The 17,196-nt window shown below is 43.5% G+C and overlaps 1 protein-coding gene across 1 annotated transcript in view; it reads left to right on the top strand.

Moving 5' to 3' along the window:
- The first annotated feature begins 904 nt into the window (after positions 1 to 904).
- mino (glycerol-3-phosphate acyltransferase mino) overlaps positions 905 to 17,196 on the top strand; it is a 147,897-nt gene continuing 131,605 nt past the window's right edge. Inside the window, exon 1 of the mRNA XM_075876358.1 lies at positions 905 to 1,029. The gene's annotated coding sequence lies outside the window, so the exon portion shown is untranslated. The remainder of the gene's footprint in view (positions 1,030 to 17,196) is intronic.

Below are 17,196 nucleotides of genomic sequence, written 5' to 3' on the forward strand. Positions count from 1 at the left end.
TGAAGGATTTAATATTCACTCATGCCTTGATTGTAGCCACCAATCAGATAACCTCCTCCTAGTTATTTCTACCCGCTTAAACTCTATTTTGCCATCGCTGTCCCTATACCCCAGTGCTTTGAAAAACTCTGTGCCATCATCCTGAACTATAGAGTGAAGCCCTTTACAGAACATTATCAAGTGTTCGGCAGTTTCCTCCTCCTCTCCACACGCACTGCATACCGTGTCTACCCCTTCGTATATGGCCCGATATGTCTTGGTTCGCAATACTCCCGTCCTGGCCTCAAGCAGTATAGAACTACGCCGAGTATTATCATAGATTCTTTTCTTGGCGATTTCCTGCCTAAAAGTTCGACAGATCTCTATTGCAGACTTCTTAATCATGCCGATTCTCCACATGTCGGTTACCGTTTTCTTCGCCTTCTTCTTAACCGATAGTTCTTTTTTGTTTGGCCCCTTGATCGTTTCTAAGTATTTACCCGTCAATTTTCCGGTTTGCTTCCTTTACTTTGTATCGACATTCCTCATGTACAAGAAGATGCGTGACCACAGAACACCTGGTTTGACTGTCAGGTGACCTATAGTCACTGGTTATAGCAAAATAGCCATGAGGTTTTATTGTATAGAACTTTATCACAATAGCTCTCCGCTTTCTCAACTTTCCTTTTTTCTTGCATTTTTGCTAGATGTCAAAGCATGTTTACCGATGCTTTAGTATTCGCCAAATACACTATATAATTATTTATATTATTTATATATAATTTTTTGTGACTGCTGAACTTTTTATAAAAATATAATGGTTTGTTATTTCAGATAGTTGAATAATTAACAAATAATAAATGCCTGTGAGGCATGTACTATAAAGGTTTCCGAAATTAGCTAAAAAATTTATGGCAATTAGTGCTGTCACCTCGCGGCATTTGTTGGCGTCTCACTGGTCTGCTGCATCCGGTTATTAATATCACGTAGTGCACGTGCGTCTGTGGAATGTGCCAGGTTCTTAGTGTGTACTGCCACTTCTGGGAAAAGGTAAAACTTTCATAAGTCCTTGTTTGGTTTTGACGATTGTTATAGCGCGAGACAGAACGACGACAAAGGACCTGTCCCTTTGTCGTCGTTCTGCTCTCGCGCTACTACTATCACGTAGTAGTGCACGTGCGTGTGTGGAATGTGCCAGGTTCTTTGTGTGTACTGCCATTTCTGGGAAAAGGTAATTAGTCCTTGATCGGTTTTGACGATTGTTATAGCGCAAGAGCAGAACGACGACAAAGGGACAGGTCCTTTGTCGTCGTTCTGCTATGTCATACCAACAATCATGTCATACCAACTAGCCCAAACCGCCACGCTTCTCGTTCGGTGTCGCATAAATCTGTTATCACACTTCAGGGTATTCGCCCCCGCAGTTGCAGCTTTCTCAAATGGTTCTAGTGTAAAACACTGTGCTTCTGTGGTTTGTTGACACAGCAGAAGTTGGTGCCTGCCCCTTTTCGCTGTACGTTCCATTCTGCAAATAACAGATCGGACTTGATCGCGCCTCGATAGTAGGGAATTCTCGCGTTGCGATACATCGTTGTCTTCGAAGTATAGAATGCCTCCCTACCGAGCAACTGCGCGCTGATCTAGTTCCTCCGTGATTCGGGCAACTCGGGCTCATCACGGATGCTGGCCGAGAACCGCGAAATTGCAGATGCGAAATTGCAGATGCGAAGTTACAGAACGTGCTACAGATGCTTTCAAAATAATTTGGAACACCGGACGTGCAGCCGCTCATCTGCGGAGCGTGCACGTAGATTTACGTCGCTTTGATATAAAATGGTAGCGCTTTGATAAGGGGGGTGGTAGGCGTCTGTGACAAGCTGTGTTTGCGCATGCATCGCGTTCGAGCTTAAGTCTTCGTGCATGCATGCGTGTTCTTGTGCTTCGGTGTTCGCTTCCTCTGTTACGTTGGACAGTATTTATCGTTGGAACTGTCGATGGTGCCGGGAAAGCAGGCTGCGCGAGATGCGGCCGGCACTTCGTTTCCAATGGTTGGCTGCATTCATGTGACCAAACTGCCGGTATTTTCTACTACAGTGGGGTACCGCCGGCAGCCGGCACAGTAGACCACGGGGAAGTTTGCCGGCGCTGTAGACCATGTGGAGACTTGCCGGAAGCTGGCAAAGGCACTTCCTAGGAGATGTGTGTTAGCACTGATGAATTCACAAGATTTTATTCTATACTGGTTGACATTCTTAGGTTTGCAGTAGGCCGTTGTGTACTCTTTTCAATGCTATTTACTAAGCACCACACAGAGATTTATCCTACAAAAATGCAGCGTAGAACTCTGTTTTCATCTCTCTAGCTTCCCATCCTCACTATTTTACTCCCCCGTCCCCCTCCCCAGTGTACAGTTGCAGGCCAGAGCGAACGGCAGCTCAGGCCCACCTCTCTTTCTTTCTGTAAATAAATGCTCTCTTTCTCTTAACTTTCTCATCTTCATGGTAATGGTATGTAGTACAAACTTAGAACAAAGGGGAATTGCTTTTCGTGGCTAAGTCTACCTTGATGTGCATTTGGGTTCCCTTCCTGCTTATGACAGTGAATACATAGCACCCTTAAAGTATTAGATTCAGCACTTGATTGACTTGTGTTCTGTCCTATAATTTACTTGAAGGTAATGTTTTGTTTGTCCACAGGACACAAGTAGTATTGCCCCGCCGCAGTGGTCTAGTGGCTAAGGTACTCGGCTGCTGACCCGCAGGGCGCGGGTTCGAATCCCGGCTGCGGCGGCTGCATTTCCGATGGAGGCGGAAATGTTGTAGGCCCGTGTGCTCAGATTTGGGTGCACGTTAAAGAACCCCAGGTGGTCTAAATTTCCGGAGCCCTCCACTACGGCGTCTCTCATAATCATATAGTGGTTTTGGGACGTTAAACCCCACATATCAATCAATCAATCACAAGTAGGGTAGTATTTCAAGTAAAAATTCAGCAGAAAATAGCTTACGCTTTATTTTACACTCACAAAAAATATAAAAACAAGGTAAAAATGCTCCAGAACACACTGTTTATCACCCTATTCTACCTTCCAATTTCTCAATGTGAATGTATCAGCTACTTTTCCATTGCGCCCTGCATGGTTTATTGTGGGGAGCTAAAACGTTGAAAAACATGTGTTTCGGAAAAGCCCCTAATAGCTAATAGGATTAACATCACATTAGAGTTCAGTCAACCGAAGGACCAAGCGGGATTTCGTTCAGGCTACTCAACATTAGACCATATTTATACCATCAATCACTTGAATGAGAAATGCGCATTACCTCCCCTTCATAGATTACGAAAAGGCATGTGACTTCGTCAAGATATAAGCTGTCATGCAGAAACGTTCCTTGAGGATCTTTTCAAAATTCAGCCAAGCTGAACGGCAGTCCTTCATCGGAATTGGACCGTTTTACTGTTATAGCATTCATGAGCAAACACTTTCAGGAAGCACAAAACATATACGTGCAAACACGTTTATGTTTTGTGCTTCAATTTGCTCCAGTTAAGCTCACACCTGCTCAGAAAGTGTAAATGGTAGCCATGGGAGCAATCGTAGTGCGTGAGTTTGCAATGAACTCGCGAACTTTGATTTTATGGGTGAATCCCTCGAAAAGTACAAGCTGGTTGTGGTAAAAGCTGTTCGTGGTCTGAACGTAGTTCACTTGGCAATATAGGAGTGCTGGAGATCAATGCAAGACATTGAAGCAATTTACCATTATTATTTATTCGATGTGCTCCATTGACGTCCAATCCCTCGTTGCATTTTTGTTAGCGCGAGAGCGAGAATTTAAGATTTTGTTCGGTTAGGGCGTCAGCCTATGCATGACCAGGTGCTAGAAACAGGATTTTTTGTCTGAATAACCATTGTGGGGTCTCGATATGGCAAGCGCCACGCTCTTGGAGTGAACGGACACAGTAGATGCGGTCGGAACAAACGAAACGACGCACATTTATTTAACTACTTTCAGAATGACAATATCGTCAGCTGAATCATTGTAACATCAGCTACGATCAACACGCTAAAACAACCTTACTTGAAGGTACACAACACTGAACGACATAACAAGCACAAGAACACACACAAGGCGGCTTTGCCAACGCTGCAGATTTGATAACGTTTCTTCGACACTTTCTCAATGCATGGATGGATGGGCGACATTATAATTTAGTTACACCTAGCTAATTAGTTGCACATTGCTTCTATGCTAGTTACCATGTCCTCTATGAAGGGCCTGGGTTCGCTTTCCCCAACGAAAAGGTGAAAAGAAAAAAAAAAGCTATATGTACAAACACAGACCCCCTCCTGACTTAACGAAAGATCCCGACAGAGCTATCGCCCATTTCTCTGGACGAGAACTGCCATAAATGAATGGTTAGAACATGATTAAAAAATGACCAATTATTGGTAACTGATTTACTAAAAATGTAATTGAATTATCGGAATAGTAACAGTTCTTAACCAATAATCGATTTCTCGTAACTCGTTCCGTGCTCCTCTGAAATCGATCAAAAAGTGTTGTGGCTCGGGCGAGTTGGTTATCTATTAACTTAGCTCTTGTTAGCACGGCACATATGGAAATGAAAAGGGAAGGACGATAGAGACATCTAGAAACATAGGCGCTAAACTTCCAACTGTTTATTTCATGCCCTTGACCTCTATCTTACACATGCGTAAAAACACAACTCATCTTGCACGGGGTGTCATTCCAAGAAACATCATTTCTTTATCTGTCAGAGCAATCGATGTTGAACTCGCAAACGTTTCCCATTTCTGCTATAGCTTCAGCTTCTTTGATTTCACGTGTCAGTCGATTGCGAGACCGGCTGATAACGGCGCGGCTGTACATATCAGGAGAGCACCCACAACCTTTGCAGTGCGCTGCAAGGAACCCTACCGCTGAAAGTTTATTTCTTGCGTTGTAGCCATGTTCCTGTAGTCTATCGTTAAGACACCGCTTGGTCTGCTCTATATTATACTTTCCACAAGAAATCAGAGAACGACACATAGCATAAGTCATTTGCTTTGTATCTCCAAGCCAAGCCTGCCTGTTTACCCGCTAATGACCCTTTCTTTATTAGGATTTCCAATCGAGTAATTGAATTCCTGAATAACCACACCCATGACACTTACCAAGCCTTTTCGGTTGACATGAAAGACTTGTATTACTGAATCACTCGTGGTGCTCTGTTGTCTGCTATTGAACATGTCATAGATGATTACGGTGCCACACGCTTTCAAAATGAAGCTTCATTGCCAACAAGTCATTTTTTAGAACTTTTATCTTTTTACCTCATTTTATCTTTTTTTATCTCATGGGACAAGACGTTTTACTTGCAAGAAAAGTGTGCATCGGCTCGTGCGTAGCACCCATTCTTAGCAATCTGTTTTTATTCAGTTTTTGCACTGCCTTGTCTACAACGTTAAACAACATCCCAGCGTGCAAAGTATTTCGTTTTGTCGATGATTTCTTCTTTTTAATTGACTGTGAACCTGTTGAATTAGAAGTGAAGGTTGACGAAGTGTTACCCCGCGATTAAGGAATGTCTCGCATCCCTTGAAATTACTTGCGAACTTCCCCAAGGTGCCTCTATCCGGTTTCTGGATATTCGGTTGTTTTTGCTAGACAAGCACACATGCTGGTTGTATGAGCCACGGGCAAATAAGCCTCTTCTTTCTTTTGTCTCGGCGCACTCAAAGCTTATAAAGAGAGGAATCGCAAACTTGTGCTTTAGAAAGGCCCTGTCCAAATCCTGTCTCCTCAAAATGGCGTTCAGTTTCGAGACTCGGAGCAAGCATCTCGCCGAAGCAGTGTACCCAGTTCTGCTGCAGGTCTCTGTAGCTGAACGCATCCTGAAAGCTTTGCACAAAGACGGGCAACAAGTGTTGGAGCGTTCGGGCAGCAGATTAGGTGTAATCCCGTATATGCACACTATCTCTCATAACCTGTAGGAAGTGGCCCATCTGGCTAACCTACGAGTGGTGTTTTCAGCCCCCAAAACACTAGGGGAGCTTTGCAAGTTGACCTGCCCAAATAATGTCATTGGCTTGGTATGTGATAAGAGACACCAGGATAGATATGTAGATTCTGTGTGCTGTGTTGTGTACATGTTTTTGCTATCGTGTGGAAAGTATCATATAGGCCAGACCAAGCGGTGTCTTAACGATAGACTACGTGAACATTACTACAATGCAAGAAATAAACTTTCATCGGAAGGGTTCCTAGCAGCGCACTGCAAAGGTTGTGGGTGCTCCCCTGATCTGTACAGTCGCACCGTTATCGGCCGGTCTTGTAATCAACTGACACGTGAAATCAAAGAAGCTGAAGCAATAGCAGAAATGGGAAACGTCTGTGAGTTCACTATCAATTGCACTGACTGATAAATAAATGACGTTTCTTAGAATGACACCATGTGCAAGATGAGTTGTGTTTTTACGTACGTGTAAGATGGATGTCAAGGGCATGAAATAAACAGTTGGAAGTTTAGCGCCTACCTTTCTAGACGTCTCTGTCGTGCTTCGCTTTTCATTTCCATGTGCGCCGCGCTAACAAGAGCTAAGCTCTGAAATCGATGTTTTTTTATATCCATTGCGTCCTGGCATACCTGGCATCCTGTGTCGAAAATGCCGCGACTCCGCGTGACGTGTCGGGAAAGGCACGGCACACAGATTACAATAGCATGCGCGCACTTTGTGTGTGTTCTACAAGACATAATATCGCTTGTGACGGTTATTTTCTGAGTGCCTTTGCGCTAATAGGTGTTGTCTGCATATGGTATGTGAATATGCTTTATTCCAAACGTTGGTGTTAGAATTTGTGAGGTAAAGTTATTGTCCATTATCCAGAAGAAAATAAAAACATAAAGACTAGACAATAATGGTTGTGTGGAGACAGGAATACCCCCCCCCCCCCCTTCGTATATATATATATATATATATATGAGGAGAGAGGAAAATGAGGGAGGGAAACGAACGCGAATATTTTTACTGCTTCTGTGTGCTGTGGTTGAGAGGAGGGGGAAGGGGGACGTGCAGTGGATTCCATTCTGACCTGGAGTCTCATATCACATCACTCCCTTCCCGTTCCCCATCCTTTTACGTGCGTAGATATTCCGCGTTTAAGGCAGAACCTTTTCGCGTCAGAAGTGAACACTTGTGTGCTCGACGAGGTGCATTGACAGCCGGCTCAACGCTCTGAACACTGTTTTTCTCTTCAACAGTTGCGCTTGAATGAATGCAGTCATTGTTTTTGAAAGGGAGTCAAGGCGAATGGAACGTCTGAACAGAAAATGGAATAACATATAATAAAACGACGACATGGCAATTTCTTCGTGGCCACAGAGGCTCTGCACCACGTGGTGGTATAAAAAACCCGGCTAGAGGCATGCATAGGTGTGCAGCATGATTGCAATATATTAAGATCACTCGCAAAGCTTTATTTTCATTATATAATGGTTTTTGTCTCAGAAGACTAGTATTTTAATTAACTTTATGGCCTGATGACACAAGTCTTAAATTTATTGGATTTTAATTATGACGATTGAGCTTTCTTTCTGTCCATGAGACGTCATCTTGGTCCGCTATTTGTGTGAAGTTCGTGGCTTCGCACCGCCTTCATCAATTTATGAAGCACCAAATATGTGAGATCGTTTTTATAGCTACAAATTCATGGCCACACTGAGTTTTTGCATTTTCTGCAGGTAGAGCTGTGGCGCACTCATGTGTAAGTGAAGTGTGTTGCACGTATTTCACATAAAGGGTGCCAGATAAAATCAACCCTACGAGCTGCTATCTGCTCTCTCTTTGGGTCAGCAATAGTGTCAGCAATACAGGAGACTGAGGTCATGTGTGACCATTTTTTCTTTACTTTACGGTGTTTCCAACCTTCGTCGTGCATTCACGTCACGTGATACCAAATTTGGTATATATGGAGCGAGCGAAACGACCACGAGCAGGCTCTGAGCGTAACATATAGTCATGTCGTTACATGACACGCATGTCATGATTATCATATTTGAACGTGTCACTTACCGCAGGTCGTGGGTTCGATTCCCGGCTGCGGCGGCTGCATTTCCGATGGAGGCGGAAATGTTGTAGGCCCGTGTGCTCAGATTTGGGTGCACGTTAAAGAACCCCAGGTGGTCGAAATTTCCGGAGCCCTCCACTACGGCGTCTCTCATAATCATATGGTGGTTTTGGCACGTTAAACCCCACAAGTCAATCATCAATCGGACGTGTCACTTACATTTGTCATCCGTTCGTGTCACGTAGCACCAAATTTGATATATGTGAAGCTAGCGAACAGTCACAAGTGCATCATGAGCGTGGTATGTAGTCATGGCCTACAACATGTATGTCATGATTTCCACGTTATTATCTGTCACTTATCTTTGCCATGCAGTCATGTCATACTATAGCAGTTTTGTGATATGTCATGTGAATGAAACCACCGCAAGAGCTGCAAGACCATGAAATGTAAATCATGACATGTCATGATTTTCATGTTATGACTAGCCACTTATGCTCATTATACAGTCATGTTATGCCACATCAGTTTTGGTACAGATCCAATTATCGAAACGACCCCGGGAGAGCTAAAAGCCGTGGGCGGGTGGGCGAGGCACTTTCTCCGACTCACACACACTCTCTCTGACTCACACACGTCCATGGAATAACGATGGAACATGACATCAACCAAATGCTGTGAAGCGTTTGAGTGCATTGGCATCGCCGCTAATTTTCTTTTTGATGTAGCAACCTTGGCACTGGCTTGATGTAGCGTCCTAACGCTACAAAAACAGCCAGGCGCATTTTAGCACAAGATGACCTCATGATACTGAGGTTATTTGCTAAAGTTCGCCCTCTTGAACTATAATAAAAGGGTTATCTAAATAAAGTGCCTCTTGTTGACGACGTTTTGAACAGATGATTTACACTAATATAGAGAAGTTAGAAGCTTCTAGAGCCCACGCTTTTTCTAAAAGCTTTTATGCAAATTACGTGGACCACCTAGTATATGGGATTACGTGGGATAATTCTGAAGTTGGATCACCCTGTTTCCCGTCTTGCTTTCGCCATCTTCTTTGTGCTACTGTCTAAATCATGGCAAACTAAGCTCCCAAGAAGTGTTTGCTTTAGGAAATTCTTCATTTTCCCCAAGAGCAGATTTACAAATGCGGCATAATCGCACGAACAGACAGATTATCGAATAGCAGCACAATCGAGCTCAGCGTCGCACTTAGTGGGAGGGCGGGAGAAAGGCGGTGTATGCATATTCGAAAATCCATAAGGGATTATGAGGGCACCTACATAAGAGCCACACCTCTGAGCTCATGTTCATGTGTTCTACGAATGTCTTGCCCCACCACAGGGTTTTACTCGACTGCTAACCCGCAGGTCGCGGGACCGAATCCCGGCTGCGGCGGCTGCCTTTCCGTTGGAGGTGGAAATGTTGTAGGCCCGTGTGCTCAGATTTGAATGTACGTTTAAGAACCCCAGGTCGTGGAAATATCCGGAGCCCTCCACTACGGCGTCTCTCATAATCATATGGTGGTTTTGGGACGTTAAACCCCTCGTATCAATCAATCTATGAATGTCCTTTGCTATACTCCGTTTTCTACATCAAGTGCAATGCTGTGTAGGCTAGCGAGAATTCTTGCAATGAATGCGTCTGCACTAAGAAATAGTACAATTATATTTGCATCTGAGACATTATACTTTCTTTCTGCTTTGTGCGTCGAAGACAAAAGTGCCCCGTTATACGGCTTGTCTTTGTTCTTATTTTTTGATGCTTTACTTGTAGCCTTTCGCGACGTTCTGAGCGTTTACAACTATGAAAGCTAAGCGCGAGATGCGCGAAGTCACACGGTTCTGACCGAACTTCTTGCATAGCTTTCACAGCATTGCACCTGATGTATGAAACGGAGTATAGACAAATTCTACCGGACTTACATCACGAAAATGTTGTTGCGCTATCTTGGTAGACAAAAGACGCTCCGCCTACTGCAGTTTCTGCTGGGTTTTCAATGGTGCATGTGGTGGTTCTCAGTCAAGCATAGAGAAAAAAAACAGACAAACGGTATGCCGGCGAACTGCGTCGTGGTTGAATGTGAGTCACGTCTCACAACTTAGTTTTGTTAGTTGGTGCACATCGCAGCCCTCAGCGCTTATGGCGGAAGTTATGTGCGGACGTCGCTTTAATTTTACCCATAATGTCGGCATAGGCCTACCGGTGTTTACAAACTTGGAATGGGTCTATAGGTACATCTGTCAGCATAGGCGTGTACACGTCAGCATAGGCGTGTACACATATATATATATATACATATATATATATGTATATATATATATATATATATATATATATATATATATATATATATATATATATATATATATATATATATATATATATATATATATATATATATATATATATATATATATAAAGTTGGTAGCACTTGTACCGAAAAAAATTTGGTGTTACCTAGAGGGACTTCCAATTTGATCACGCAAGTGAAACTGTGTCGCATTACATACTGTATATCCTATTACTGGTTTGAGTAGTTGATACGAAACAATTTTTTATTAATCTCAAGGCGCTAGTACTTCATAACTATTATAGTTTATTCATTTTATGTTAATTTTATTATTTTTTGCATTGGCGAAAAATTGAAATCTTATAATAAATGATTGAAATACTTCAGGAGTAAATGAAGCACAAGTATTGCCAAAATATTGTGGCAAAATTGGGAAGACCAAAATTTTGACTCGTATTGAGGCTTAATTTTCGTAATGTAGCGGTCCGAATAGAAATATGGTTTTAAGATTGTTGCATAGTACATTTTGCCAGTAAAATAAGCAGGAAGTTTCAAAAGAGAAGTTTTTGTTTTAAGGGGAAAAAGAAATCCAAAGGAAGAACCACTAGGTAGTAGGAAGCCTGCCCTTGCTTCACCTTCACTGCATAGCAAATCAATGTTATGTTCCAGTGGGGGTTCCAGGGGGGCAGCGAAAAATGCATGTCATACAACTGCTAGTTTAATTAGTAAACTGCATGTCATACAACTAGTTTAATTAGTAATGCTGCTGTATAAAATGTCCTAATGGGGCAGTACTTGGTGCTTCCTTCATGGAACAGTATTTCTTTCCTCTCGGACCATAAAACTGCTGGTTATATTGAACCACTTCTTAGTCCCAAGGGGCATAATTAATATGCAGTCGATGGCCTGCAATACAGTATGAAGGCCTTGTGTTTGGCTTCTGATAATTAGTACACATGATCGTAATAATTATTGACGCCACAATAGAAGTGTTTTACACCTAAGCTGTTTTTGCGATGTTCCAAGTATTAACTGATTCGTGATCGCTTACCGCTGGTGTGCATGATGAAATAGTGGTTCAAGGGAGAAGATACCGTCCCATAAAAAAAGCACTACTGTCCCATAAATATATATATATATATATATATATATATATCATCAGCCTGACTACGTCCACTGCAGGACAAAGGCCTCTCCTATGTTCCGCCAGTCAACTCGGTCCTGTGCTTGCTGCTGCCAATATATACCCGCAAACCTCTTAATCTCATCTGCCCGCCTAACCTTCTGTCTTCCCCTAACTCGCTTGCCTTCTATGGGAATCCAGTTAGTTACCCTTAATGACCAGCAGTTATCCTGTCTACGCGCTACATGCCCGGCCCACGTCCATTTTCTCTTCTTGATTTCAACTATGATATCCTTAACCCCCGTTCGTTCCCTAATCCAGTCTGCTCTCTTCTTGTCTCGTAAGGTTACACCTACCAATTTTCTTTCCATTGCTCGCTGCATCGTCCTCAATTTAAGCTGAACCCTCTTTGGAAGTCTCCACGTTTCTGCTCCGTAGCTAAGTACCGGCAAAGTACAGCTTTTATATACCTTCTTCTTGAGGGATATTGGCAATCTACCTGTCATAATTTGAGAGTGCTTGCTAAATGTGCTCCACCCCGTTCTCATTCTTCTAGTTACTTCAATCTTGTGGTTTGGCTCCGCGGTTATTACCTGCCCTAAGTAGACAGTCTTTTGCAACTTGAAGTGCACTATTACCTATCTCGAAGCGCTGCTCTCTTCCGAGGTTGTTGTAGATTACTTTTGTTTTCTGCAGAATAATTTTAAGACCCACCTTTCTGCTCTCCTTGTCTAACTCCGTAATTATGGGTTGCAATTCGTCCCCTGAGTTACTCAGCAATGCAATGTCATCGGCAAAGCGCAGGTTACAAAGGTACTCTCCATTAACTCTTATCTCTAACTGTTCCCATCCTAGGCTTCTGAAAACCTCCTGTAAGCACGCGGTAAATAGCATTGGGGAGATTGTGCCCCCCTGCCTTATACCCTTCTTGATTGGTATTCTGTTGCTTTCTTTATGAAGCACTGTGGTAGCAGTTGATCCCCTGTAGATTTCTTTCACGATGCTTATATGTGCTTCATCGACGCCTTGATTCCGCAGTGTCTGCATGACTGCTGATATTTCTGCTGAATCAAATGCCTTCTCATAGTCTATGAAGACTATGTATAGTGGTGGGCTATATTCTGAGCATTTCTCTATTACCTGATTGATAGTATGAATGTGGTCGATTGTGGAGTAGCGTGTTCGAAATCCTGCTTGTTTCTTTGGTTGATTGAATTCTAATGTTTTCTTAACTCTGTTAGCAATTACTTAAATAACTTGTATACTACGGAGAGCAAGCTGATCGGCCTGTAATTCTTCAAGTCCTTGTCATCTCCTTTCTTATGTATTAAGATGTCAACATTCTTCCAAGACTCTAGTACTCTTCCCATCAGGAGGCACCTCGTAAACAGGGTGGCTAGTTTTTATAACACAATCTGTCCTCCATATTTGAGCAGATTTGATGTTACCTTGTCCTTACCAGCAGCTTTACCTCGTTGCATGTTCTCCAACGCTTTTCTGACTTCTTCTATCATTACTGGTGGGGTGTCATCTGGGTTACTGCTAGTTCCTATAGTATTAAGATCGGGGTTGTCCCGGCTACTGTACAGGTCTCTGTAAAACTCCCCCGCTATTTTAACTATCCTATCCATATTGGTAGTTATTTTGCCTTCTTTGTCCCTTAGTGCATACAACCGATTTCTGCCTATCCCAAGTTTCCTCTTGACTGCTTTGATGCTTCCTCTGTTTTTCAGAGAGTGTTCAATTCTCTCCATGTTATACCTTCTTACATCGAATACCATATGCTTATTAATCAAATTCGAAAGCTCTGCCACACCTATTTTGTCTATTGTACTTGAGAATTTCATGATTTGACGCCTTTTAATGAGGTTCTTAATCTCCTGGGACAGCTTGCCAGTGTCCTGTCTAAGTACCGTATACTTCCAATTTCCACTGCACACTCCGTAATGATACTCGTCAGATTATCGTTCATTGCTTCAACGCTCAGGCAGGTTTCCTCGATAGCAGCCGAGTAGCTGTTTTGAAGTGATACTGAATTCCTCTACTTTCCTTCTCAGTGCTGGCTCATTGATTGGCTTCTTGCGTATCAGTTTCTGTCGTTTCTTTTTCAAGTCTAGGCAAATTCGAGGCCGTACCATTCTATGGTCACTGCATCGTACCTTGCCAAGCACTTCCACATCCTGCACGATACCTGGGTGCGCACTCAATATAAAGTCTATTTCGTTCTTATTTTCGCCATTAGGGCTCCTCCATGTCCACTTACGGTTTCCTCGCTTTTGGTAGAAGGTATTCAAAATCCGTTAAGTATTGCGTTCTGCAAATTCTACTAGTAGCTCTCCTCTGGCATTTCTAGTACCGATGCCATAATCTCCCACTGCCTGGTCTCCAGCCTGCTTCTTCCCTACCTTCCCATTAAAGTCTCCCATCAGTATAGTATACTGTGTTTTTACCTTACCCATTGCCGATTCCACGTCTTCATAGAAACTTGCAACTGAAGCGTCATCATGGCTGAATGTAGGCGCGTAAGCTTGTACCACCTTCATCTTGTATGTCTTATTGAGTTTAATTACGATACCTACCACCCTTTCATTAATGCTATAGTATTCCTCTAAGTTGCCAGCTATGTTTCTATGAATAAGGAACCCCACTCCCAGTTCTGTTCTGTCAGCCAAGCCCCGATAGCAAAGGACGTGCCCATTCTGTAGCACTGTATAGGCCTCATCTGTCCTCCTAACCTCACTTAGCCCTATTATATCCCATTGAACACCCTCTAACTCCTCGAATAGTACAGCTAGACTTGCCTCACTAGATACCAAACCCTCTCCGATGTTTCAAATGCCAGCGGTTTGGCCACAGTTCATAGAACTGCCGAGGCCGCCTAACTTGCGCGATATGCAGTGCTGAAGAACGCACATCTGATGCCTGTGAAAACTCTGTTCACTGTACGAACTGTAATGGGGAGCATGCCGCATACTCACGGTCATGCCCATGCTGGAAAAAAGAAAAGGAAATTGTCACAAATAAAGTAAAAAAAAACATTTCATTTAGGGAGGCACGAAGGCAGGTGCCCTACCTACCAGAAACCAGCTTTGCCAAAGTGGTGCGTCAATGGGCAGCGCCACGACGGCCCCCGGCGGTTGTCTGGCACACGCGTAGTGAGCCAGCGGTGACGCCATCCGCCCCCTCGGCGGTTGCAGCCAGTGCTGGTCCACCACCCAAGACCCACCAACCTCTGGGCTGGGGGCCGCGAAGGTCTCGTCTTTTGAGGCGAGGCCCTCAAAACAAACGCAGCGCTCGCAAGAGCGCGTGTCCAGCGCCTTGCAAGAGGCAATGGACACAACACCGAACGTGAGGGCGCAGCCAGCGCCTAAGGATTGCGCGACTGCGTCGACCGATCCAGAAAAGAAAAATCTCGCGTCACGGCCCCTGGAACGGGTCCGTGAGCTAACTTTCCGCCCTTGAGCACACAGCACAAAAGACATCTAAAATGGACACACAGATCTTACAGTGGAATGTGAGAGGACTTCTCCATAACCTCGATGATATTAGGGAACTTCTTAATAAACATACTCCAAAGGTGCTGTGTGTGCAGGAAACACATCTCAAGTTCACACAAACTTTTTAAAGCAATGTGCCATCTTCCGCAAAGACCGTGACGACGCTGCCGCTTCGTCGGGCGGTGTCGCTATAGTAGTTGATAAATGTGTTGCCTGTAAGCAATTAAACCTCCGAACTTCTCTTGCGGCAGTTACTGTCCGAGCAGTGCTGTTCGGGAAGCTACTAACAATTACCTCTATTTACATTCCTGCGTGCTATCAACTTTCGAAGACACAATTTCAAAGCTTCAGTGACGAACTTCCTCCGCCGTATATAGTCGTTGGTGATCGAAATGACAATAATCCCCTATGGGGTAACTCCCGTTTAGATGCGCGAGGACGCCTAATAGAACACTTTCTGTTTTCGTCAGGTGCATGTCTACTAAACAAAAAAGAACCAACATATTATAGGACTTCACACAACACGTACGTTTCTATAGACCTGAGTATTGTCTCGAGTACATTAATTCCATATCTGGAGTGGTTTTTTTCTCAAGAACCCCTTTGGGAGTGACCACTTCCCGATTATGTTGAAGTTAACATAAGAAGATACATGCTCGCCTGACTTTCCTCGTTGGAACACCAAGTCAGCCAATTGGGAACTGTTCCAAGAAATTACATTTTTAGACGAAGATGACATAGCTGATTTTAATATAGATGATGCTGTAGCATACCTAACAGATTTTATTATTGACGCTGTGGTGAAATGTATTAAGTAAACTAACGGAATGACTAATAAACGTCGCATCCCATGGTGGAACGACGATTGTCGGAAAGCTCGCAATAGTCAAAATAAAGCTTGGAGACTACTCCGAAATTACCCAACGGCTGAAAACCTTGTCAATTTCAAACAGTTTAAGTTCCAAGCCAGAAGAACGCGTCGTCTTGCAAAGAAAGAAAGTTGGAATAGGTACATCTGTATAAATTCTTACACCGACGAAACAAAGGTTCGGAATAGGGTAAACAAGTTAATGGGTCGGGAGTCACACTTCCTATCCTTGGTAAGTAGCCGAGGGGAGAGCCTGGAGGAGCAGGCAGACTGCCTAGGTGAACAGTTTGAATATGTCTCAAGTGCATCACACTATACAGAAACGTTCTTAATATTCAAAGAACGTGAAGAGCGGCAACCCCTTAAATGTAAACGTCCATCCAGGGAGACTTACAATTGCCCATTTTCATTAGCTGGACTTAAGGCATCTCTTGCGTACTGCAACAACTCGGTGCCAGGAGGCGATCGTATAATGTACGAAATGATCAAATACAATCACCCCGAAGCACTAAAAAACATTCCTAACCCTCTTCGATGCCATGTGGGAAGCTGGGTATATTCCATTGTCATGGAAAGAAGCGATAGTCATCCTGGTACTTAAACAAGGCAAAGACCCGTCCTTTGTCGCCAGCTACAGGCCAATAGCGTTAACAAGTTGTCTATGCCAACTATATGAGAAAATGTTAAACCAGCGCTTAATCCACTTCCTAGAAAGTAACAGTATACTAGACCCCCTTCAGTGTGGTTTCAGAGAGGGGAGGTCGACAATAGACCACCTCGTTCGCATAGAGACATATATCAAAGATGCATTTATTCATATGTGGTTTGTACTTTCGGTATTCTTAGACCTGGAGAAAGCGTACAATACCACATGGCAATTCGGGATTCTATGCGATCTTGCCGCCATGGGCATCCATGGGAACATGTTAAACACCATTGAAAGCAATCTGTCTAATTGAACCTTTCGCGTAAAAGTGGGAAATGCTCTCTCTAGACCATTTACCCAAGAGACTGGTGTTCTGCAAGGGGGCGTGCTTAGTTGCACACTCTTCCTTGTAAAAATGAACTCCCTCCAGTCGGCAATTCCAAGCACGATGTTGTATTCCGTGTATGTTGATCATGTGCAGATGAGTTTCAAATCATGCAATATATCTATCTGCGAACGACAAGTGCAGCTTGGAATGAAGAAATTCTCTAAATGGGCAGAGGGGAATGGTTTTAAAATAAACACCCAGAAAAGTACTTCCGTACTCTTCTCCAAGAAACGTGGGGTAATGCCACTACCAAATATTGCGATCAAGGGAGACCAACTCTCTGTGAGCAGCAAGCACAAATTCCTGGGAACCACTTTAGATTCTAAGCTCACGTTTATT

The sequence above is a fragment of the Rhipicephalus microplus genome, chromosome X, assembly GCF_043290135.1.
Source record: "Rhipicephalus microplus isolate Deutch F79 chromosome X, USDA_Rmic, whole genome shotgun sequence".
Classification (NCBI taxonomy): Eukaryota; Metazoa; Arthropoda; class Arachnida; order Ixodida; family Ixodidae; genus Rhipicephalus; species Rhipicephalus microplus.